This window comes from Hordeum vulgare, chromosome 6H (genome assembly GCF_904849725.1).
Source record: "Hordeum vulgare subsp. vulgare chromosome 6H, MorexV3_pseudomolecules_assembly, whole genome shotgun sequence".
Lineage (NCBI taxonomy): Eukaryota > Viridiplantae > Streptophyta > Magnoliopsida > Poales > Poaceae > Hordeum > Hordeum vulgare.
In genome coordinates this window covers 451300040-451310421 of record NC_058523.1, presented here as the reverse complement: position 1 = coordinate 451310421, position 10382 = coordinate 451300040, and positions in this window count along the sequence as shown.

The window sequence follows — 10382 nt, the reverse complement described above, 5'->3', positions numbered from 1 at the left end:
TGATGTCCATCTACGACAGGAGATTAGATCTACGTACCCTTGTAGATCACTCAGCAGGAAGCGTTAAGAAACGCGGTTGATGTAGTGGAACGTCTTCATGATACATCCCTCGAACCGTCCCATGATCCGTCCCACGAAGCGTCTCGCGGTCCGTCCCACGATCCGTCCCGATCTAGCGCCGAACGGACGACACCTCCGCGTTCAGCACACGTACAGCTCGACGATGATCTCGGCCTTCTTGATCTAGCAAGCAAGACAGAGAAGTAGATGAGTTCTCCGACAGCGTGACGACACTCTGGTGGTGGTCATGATCTACTCCTGCAGGGCTCCGCCCGAGCTCCGCAGAAATCCGATCTAGAGGTGAAACTACGTGGAATAGGCTAGAGTTGAACGTGGCAAAGTTGTGTCTCAAAAAGCCCTAGACCACCAATGTATATAGGAGGAGGGGAGGGGCTAGCCTTGAGGCACAATGGCCTCAAGGTGCGCCTGCCGCCAGGAGGAGGAGGAATCCTCCTCCAATTCGGTTTGGGAAGGAGGAGTCCTCCTCTTCCTTCCCACCTCCCTCTTTCCTTTTCTTCTTCTTTTCCTTTGTTATTTTACATGTGGCGCCATAGCCCTCTTGGGCTGACTCCACCAGCCCAATAAGGACTTGGTGTGCCACCCTAGGGCCTTGGGCTCACTCCTGGGTGGGTGGGCCCCTCTCGGTAAATACACGGAACCCATTCGCCACTCCCGGTACACTGCCGGAATTGCCTGAAACTTTCGGGTGACCAAATGAAACCATCCTATATATCAATCTTCATTTTCGGACCATTCCAGAAACCCTCGTGACGTCTGTGATCTCATGCGAGACTCCGAACAACATTCGGTAACCACACATATAACTCAACTATACTAAAAAATCATCGAACCTTAAGTGTGCACACCCTGCGGGTTCGAGAACTATGTAGACATGACCCGAGACACTCCTCGGTCAATATCCAATAGCGGGACCTAGATGCCCATATTGGATCCTACATATTCTCCGAAGATCTTATTGGTTGAACCTCAGTGTCAAGGATTCATATAATCCTGTATGTCATTCCCTCTGTCCTTCGGTATGTTACTTTCGTGAGATTCGATCGTCGGTATCCGCATACCTATTTCAATCTCGTTACCGCCAAGTCTCTTTACTCGTTCTGTAATACAAGATCCCGTGACTTACACTTAGTCACATTGCTTGCAAGGCTTGTGTGTGATGTTGTATTACCGAGTGGGCCCCGAGATACCTCTCCGTCACAAGGAGTGACAAATCCCAGTCTCGATCCATACTAACTCAACGGACACCTTCGGAGATACCTGTAGAGTACCTTTATAGTCACCCAGTTACGTTGCGATGTTTGATACATACAAGGTATTCCTCTGATACCAGTGAGTTTTATGATCTCATGGTCATAGGAATAAATACTTGACACGTAGAAAACAATAGCAATAAAATGACAATATCAATATGCTACTTTCATAGTTTGGGTCTAGTCCATGACATGATTCTCCTAATGATGTGATCCAATTATCAAGTGACAACACTTGCACATAGTCAGAAAACCTTGACTATCCTTGATCAACTGGATAGCCAACTAGAGGATTGCTAGGGACATTGTTTTATCTAAGTATCCACACATGTATCTATGCTTTCATTCAATACAATTATAACATGGATAATAAACGATTATCTTGTAACAGGAAATATAATAATAACTATTTATCATTGCCTCTAGGGCATATTTCCAACAGTCTCCCACTTGCACTAGAGTCAATAATCTAGACCTCACATCGCCATGTGATTTACATTGTAATAAACCTAACACCCATACATTTGTATGTTGATCATGTTTTGCCCATGGAAGAGGTTTAGTCAGGGGGTCTTCTACATTCAGATCCGTGTGCACTTTGCAAATATTCACGTCCTCTCCTTCGACGTAGTCGCGGATGAGGTTGAAGCGTCGTTTGATATGTCTGTTCTTCTTGTGAAACCTTGGTTCCTTTGCTAAGGCAATGGCACCAGTGTTATCACATAACATAGTTATTGGATATAGTGTGCTCGGCACAACTCCAAGATCCGTCATGAACCGCTTCATCCAGACACCCTCGTTAGCTACCTCCGAGGCAGCCATGTACTCCGCTTCACATGTAGAATCTGCTACGACGCTTTGCTTGGAACTGCACCAACTTACCGCACCCCCATTAATAATAAATATGTATCCGGTTTGCGACTTAGAGCCATCCGGATCAGTGTCAAAGCTTGCGTCGACGTAACTCTTTACGACGAGTCTTTGTCACCTCCATACACAAGAAACATTTCCTTATTCCTTTTCAGGTACTTCAGAATATTCTTGACCACCGTCCAGTGATCCACTCCTGGATTACTTTGAAACCTGCCTGCCATACTTATGGCCAAGCTTACGTCTAGTCTAGTGCACGACATTGCATACATGATAGAACCTATGGCTGAAGCATACGGGATGGAACTTATTTGTTCTCTATCTTCCGCAGTTGCCGGGCACCGAGTCTTACTCAATTTTATACCTTGTAACACTGGCAAGAGCCCTTTCTTGGACTGTTCCATTTTGAACTTCTTCAAAACTTTATCAAGGTATGTGCTTTGTGAAATTCCTATCAGGCGTCTCGATCTATCCCTATAGATCTTAATGCCTAGAATGTAAGCAGCTTCTCCTAGGTCCTTCATAGAGAAACTTTTATTCAAGTAATTCTTTACGCTCTCCAAAAACTCCACGTTGTTTCCAATCAGTAATATGTCATCCACACATAATATTAGAAACGCCACAGAGCTCCCACTCACTTTCTTGTAAATACAAGATTCTCCAACCACTTGTATAAACCCAAATGCTTTGATCACCTCATCAAAGGGCTTATTCCAACTCCGAGATGCTTGCACCAGTCCATAAATGGATCGCTGGAGCTTGCATACTTTGTTAGCATTCTACGGATCGACCAAACCTTCGGGTTGCATCATATACAACTCTTCCTTAAGAAAACTGTTAAGGAACGCCGTTTTGACATCCATCTGCCAGATTTCATAATCGAAAAATGCAGCTATTGTTAACATGATTCAGACGGACTTAAGCATCGCTACCGGTGAGAACGTCTCATCGTAGTCAACTCCTTGAACTTGTGAAAAACCCTTTGCCACAAGTCGATCTTTATAAACGGTCACATTACCGTCTGCGTCTGTCTTCTTCTTAAAGATCCATTTGTTCTGAATAGCCTTTCGGCCTTCAGGTCATTCTTCCAAAGTCCACACTTTGTTTTCATACATAGATCCTATCTCGGACTTCATGGCCTCCAGCCATTTGTTGGAATCCGGGCCCATCATTGCTTCTTCATAATTTGCAGGTTCATTGTTGTCTAACAACATGATTGATAAGACAGGATTACCATACCACTCAGGGGCAGTACGTGATCTTGTCGACCTGCGAGGTCCGATAGGAACTTGATCCGAAATTTCATGATCATCATCATTAACTTCCTCCTCCACCGGCATCGCAACGACAGGGGTTTCCCCTTGCCCTGCGCCACCATCTAGAGGGGTTAGAGGTTCGACAACCTCATCAAGTTGTATCTTCCTCTCACTCAATTCTTTCGAGAGAAACTCCTTCTCAAGAAAAGTTCCGTTTTTAGCAACAAACACTTTGCCCTCGGATTTGAGATAGAAGGCGTACCCAGCTGTCTCCGTTGGGTAACCTATGAAGACGTACTTTTCTGCTTTGGGTTCAAGCATTTCAGGCTGAAGCTTTTTGACATAAGCATCACATCCCCAAACTTTAAGAAACGACAATTTCGGTCTTTTGCCATATCATAGTTCGTATGGTGTCATCTCAACGGATTATGATGGTGCCCTATTTAAAGTGAATGCACCTGTCTCTAATGCATAACCCCAAAACGATAACGGCAAATCGGTAAGAGATATCATAGATCGCACCATTCCTAACAAAGTACGATTACGACGTTCGGACACACCATTACGCTGTGGTGTTCCAGGCATTGTCAACTGTGAAACAATTCCACATTTTCTTAAGTGAGCACCAAACTCAAAACTCAGATATTCACCCCCATGATCAGAACATAGGAACTTGATCTTCTTGTTACGATGATTTTCAACTTCACTCTGAAATTGCTTGAACTTCTCAAACATTTCAGACTTGTGCTTCATCAAGTAGATATATCCATACCTACTCAAATCGCCAGTGAAGGTGAGAAAATAACAATATGCGCCGCGTGCCTCCACACTCATCAGACCGCACACATCGGTATGTATGATTTCCAACAAGTCACTTGCACGCTCCATTGTTCCGGAGAACGAAGTCTTAGTCATCTTGGCCATGAGGCATGGTTCGCACGTGTCAAGTGTTTCAAAAATCAAGTGACTCCAAAAGTCCATCGGAATGGAGTTTCTTCATTCGCTTTACACCAATATGACCTAAGCGGTAGTGCCACAAAAACATGGCGCTATCATTGCTAACTCTAACTCTTTTGGTCTCAATGTTATGTATTTGTGTATCATCGCTATCAAGATTCAATATGAACAATCCTCTCACATTGGGTGCATGACCATAAAAGGTATTACTCATAGAAATAGAACAACCATTATTCTCTAACTTAAACGAGTAACCGTCACGCAATAAACAAGATCCAGATATAATGTTCATGCTTAACGCAGGCACTAGATAACAATTATTTAAGTTCATAACTAATCGTGATGGTAACTGAAGTGAAACTGTGCCGACGGAGATTGCATCAACCTTGGAACCATTTCCCACGCGCATCGTCACTTCATCTTTTGCCAGCCTTCGTTTATTCCGCAGTTCCTGCTTCGAGTTGCAAATATGAGCAATAGAACCGATATCGAATACCCAGGCACTACTATGAGAGTTGGTTAAGTACACATCAATAATATGTATATCGAATATACCTGATTTTTCCTTGGCCACCTTCTTATCAGCCATATACTTGGGGCAGTTGCGCTTCCAGTGACCCAGTCCCTTGCAATAATATTAATAACACTCAGTTTTGGGCTTAGGCCCAGCCTTGGGTTTCTTCGTCGGATTGGCAACAGGCTTGCCACTCTTCTTGGAGTTACCCTTCTTGCCTTTGCCGTTTCTCTTGAAACTAGTGGTCTTATTGACCATCAACACTTGATGCTCTTTCCGGAGTTCTGACTCTGCGACTTTCAGCATCACGATTAACTCGCCAGGTGACTTGTTCATCCCTTGCATGTTATAGTTCAACACAAAGCTCTTATAGCTAGGTGGCAGTGATTGAAGAATTCTATCAGTGATAGCTTCTTGCAGGAGTTCAATACCCAGCTCAGCTAGATGGTTTGAGTACCCAAATATTTTGAGCAGATGTTCATTGATAGACGAATTCTCCTGCATCTTGCAAGCATAGAATTTATCGGAGGTCTCATACCTCTTGATCTAGGCGTTCTTCTGAAAGATAAACTTCAACTCCTGGAACATCTCATATGGTCCATGACGCTCAAAGCGACGTTGAAGTCCTGGCTCTAAGCCAGACAAGACTGCACATTGAACTACTGAGTACTCCTCCTTACGTGTCAACCAAGCGTTCTTAACATCTTGGTCAACCGTAGCGGGTGGTTCATCTCCTAGCGCAGCATTAAGGACATAATCCTTCTTCCCAGCTTGCAGGAGCAACTTAAGATTACGAGTCCAGTCAACAAAGTTGCTTCCATCATCTTTCAACTTAGCTTTTGCTAGGAACGTATTAAAATTCAGGGTGACTGTCGCGTGAGCCATTGATCTACAACACAAATTTTGCAAAGTGGACTTAGACTATGTTTAAGATAATTAGAGTTTAACTAATCAAATTACTGATAAACTCCCACTCAAAAAGTACATCTCTCTAGTGATTTGAGTGGTACATGATCCAAATTCACTAACTCAAGTCCGATCATCATGTGACTTGAGAGTAGTTTCAGTTGTAACCATCTCCATGTTAATCATATCAACTATACGATTCATGCTCGACCTTTCGGTCTCATGTGTTCCGAGGCCATGTCTGCCCATGTTAGGCTCGTCAAGTTTAACCCGACTATTCCGCGTGTGCAACTGGTTTGCACCCGTTGTATGTGAACGTTGAGTCTATCACACCTGATCATCACGTGGTGTCTCGAAATGATGAACTGTCGCAACGGTGCACAGTCAGGGAGAACACAATTTCATCTCGAAATTTTATGAGAGATCACCTTATAATGCTACCGTCGTTCTAAGAAAAATAAGGTGCATAAAAGTATTAACATCACATGAAATTTATAAGTGACATGATATGGCCATCATCTTGTGCTTCTTGATCTCCATCACCAAAGCACCGGCATGATCTTTTTGTCACTGGCGCCACACCATGATCTCCATCAACGTGTCGCCATCGAGGTTGTCGTGCTATCTATGCTATTACTACTAAAGCTACGACCAAGCAATATAGTAAACGCATCTGCAAACACAAACGTTAGTTTAAAGGCAACCCTATGGCTCCTGCCGGTTGCCGTAGCATCCAGGTGCAAGTCGATATTAACTATTACAACATGATCATCTCATACATTTAATATATCACATCATGTCATTGGCCATATCATATCACAAGCATACCCTGCAAAAACAAGTTAGACGTCCTCTAATTTGTCGTTGCATGTTTTACGTGTCTGCTATGAGTATCTAGTATGATCGCATCTTACTTACGCAAAAATGACAACGGAGATGTGCAAATTGCTATTTAACCTCTCCAAGGACCGCCTCGGTCAAAACCGATTCAACTAAAGTTGAAGAAACAGGCACCCGCCAGTCATCTTTATGCAACGCGGTCGCATGTCAATCGATGAAACCAGTCTCGTAAGCGTACGAGTTATGTCGGTCCGGGCCACTTCAATCCAACAATACCACTGAATCAAGAAAAGACTAAGGAGGGCACCAAATCGAACATCACCGTCCACAAAGCCTTTTGTGTTCTACTCGAGATAACATCGACGCATGAACCTAGCTCATGATGCCACTGTTGGGGAACGTTGCATGGGAAACAAAAAAAATCCTACGCACACGAAGACCTATCATGGTGATGTCCATCTACGAGAGGAGATTAGATCTACTTACCCTTGTAGATTGCTCAGCGAGAAGCATTAATAAACACGGGTGATGTAGTGGAACGTCTTCACGATCCATCCCTCGAACCGTCCCACGATCCGTCTCGCGATCCGTCCCACGATCCGTCCCGATCTAGCGCCGAACGAATGGCACCGCCGCATTCAGCCCACGTACAGCTCGACGATGATCTCGGCCTTCTTGCTCCAGCAAGCAAGACGGAGAAGTAGATGAGTTCTCCGGCAGCGTGACGACGCTCCGGTGGTGGTGATGATCTACTCCTGCAGGGCTCCGCCCGAGCTCCGTAGAAATCCAATCTAGAGGTGAAACTACGTGGAATAGGCTAGAGTTGCACGTGCCAAAGCTGTGTCTCAAAAAGCCCAAAACCACCAATATATATAGGAGGATGGGAGGGGCTAGCCTTGAGGCACAAGGGCTTCAAGGTGCGCCAGCCGCCAGGAGGAGGAGGACTCCTCCTCCAATTCGGTTTGGGAAGGAGGAGCCCCCCTCTTCCTTCCCACCTCCCTCTTTCCTTTTCTTCTTCTTCTTTTCCTTTGGTATTTTACATGTGGCGCCATAGCCCTCTTGGGCTGACTCCACCAGCCCAATAAGGACTTGGTGCGCCACCCTAGGGCCGTGGGCTCACTCCCAGGTGGGTGGCTCCCTCCCGATAAACACCCGGAACCCATTCGTCACTCCCCGTACACTGCGGAATTGACCGAAACTTTCCGGTGACCAAATGAAACCATCCTATATATCAATCTTCATTTTCGGACCATTCCGGAAACCCTCGTGATGTCCATGATCTCATCCGGGACTCGGAACAACATTCGGTAACCACACATATAACTCAAATATACTAAAAAATCATCGAACCTTAAGTGTGCAGACCCTGCAGGTTCGAGAACTATGTAGACATGACCCGAGTGATTCTTCGGTCAATATCCAATAGCGGGACCTGGATGCCCACACTGGATCCTACATATTCTACGAAGATCTTATTGGTTGAACCTTGTGTCAAGGATTCATATAATCCCGTATGTCATTCCCTTTGTCCTTCGGTATGCTACTTGCCCGAGATTTGATCGTCGGTATCCGCATACCTATTTCAATCTCGTTATCGGCAAGTCTCTTTACTCATTCTGTAATACAATATCCCGTGACTTACACATAGTCACATTGCTTGCAAGGCTTGTGTGTGATGTTGTATTACCGAGTGGGCCCAGAGAAACCTCTCCGTCACACGGAGTGACAAATCCCAGTCTCGATCCATACTAACTCAACGGACACCTTCGGAGATACCTGTAGAGTACCTTTATAGTCACCCAGTTACGTTGCGACATTTGATAGACACAAGGTATTCCTCCGGTACCACTGAGTTATATGATCTCATGGTCATAGGAATAAATACTTGACACGCAGAAAACGATAGCAATAAAATGACACGATCAATATGCTACGTTCGTAGTTTGGGTCTAGTCCATCACATGATTCTCCTAATGATGTGATCCATCTATCAAGTGACAACACTTGCACATAGTCAGAAAGCCTTGACTATCCTTGATCAACAGGCTAGCCAACTAGAGGCTTGCTAGGGACATTGTTTTGTCTATGTATCCACACATGTATCTATGTTTTCATTCAATACATTTATAGCATGGATAATAAATGATTATCTTGTAACAGGAAATATAATAATAACTATTTATCATTGCCTCTAGGGCATATTTCCAACAAACACTTCGGATCAAGTTGCTATTGAACCTCGAAGGTCAACAAGGGTACGTTCCGCACCAGAGTGGTATGGCAACCCTATCATGGAAATCATGTTGTTGGACAAGAGTGAACCTTCGAACTATGAATAAGCGATGGCGGGCCCAGATTCCTACAAATGGCTTGAGGTCATGAAATCCGAGATAGAATCCATGTATGAGAACAAAGTATAGACTTTGGTGGACTTGCCCGATGATCGGCGAGCCATTGAAAATAAATGGATTTTTTAAGAAGAAGACTCACGCGGATGGTATTGTGACCATCTATAAGGCTCGACTTGACGCTATGGGTCATCAACAAGTTCAAGGGATTGACTACGATCAGACCTTCTCACCCGTAGCGATGCTGAAGTCGGTCCAAATCATGTTAGCAATTGGCGCATTTTATGATTATGAAATCTAGCAAATGGACGTCAAAACATCATTCCTGAATGACTTTCTTAAAGAAGAATTGTATATGATACAGCCGGAAGGTTTTATCGATCCTAGCAGTGCTAACAAGGTATGCAAGCTCCAGCGCTCCATCTATGGGCTGGTGTGTTGGGTAACATAGTAATTTCAAAAATTTCCTACGCCATACAAGGATCTATCTATGGAGAAACCAGCAAGGAGAGAGGATGTAGAGCATCTTCATACCTTTGAAGATCGCTAAGCTGAAGCGTTACTATGAACGCGGTTGATAGAGTCGTACTCGCGGCGATTCAGATCGCGGTCGGTTCTGATCTATGTGACGAATCACGACACCTCCGCGTTCAACACACGTACAGCTCGGTGACGTCTCCGACACCTTGATCCGGCAAGGAGGAGGGAGAGGTTGAGGGAGAGCTCTGGCAGCGCGACGACGCGGTGGCGGTGGAGCTACGAGGTATTCCGACAGGGCTTCACCAAGCACCACGAAAGAGGAGGAAGAGGAGGAGCAGGGCTGCGCCGAGAGAGAGATTTCGTGTGTCTCAAATCAGCCAAAACCTCCACTATATATAGGGGAGAGGGGGGGGCACCCCCTTTAGGGTTCCCACCCCCAAAGGGTGCGGCAACCCCATCTAGGGCTAGTGGTGGCTGCCAGGGCAAGGGAGAGGGGGGTGGCTGATACGTCTCCATCGTATCTACTTTTCCAAACTCTTTTGCCCTTGTTTTGGACTCTAATTTTCATGATTTGAATGGAACTAACCCGGACTAACGTTGTTTTCAGCAGAATTGCCATGGTGTTGTTTTTGCCCAGAAATAAAAGTTCTCGGAATGACCTGGAAATTTACGAGGATTTTTTGTGGAATATATAAAAAATACTGGCGCAAGAATCAACCGGAGGCGTGGAGCGAGAAGCCCACAAGCCCAGGAGGCGCGCCCCCCTGGCCACGCCTGGCAGGCTTGTAGGGCCCTGATGACCCACAAGTATATGGGATCAATCGTAGTCCTTTCGATAAGTAAGGGTGTCGAACCCAACGAGGAGCAGAAGGATCTAACA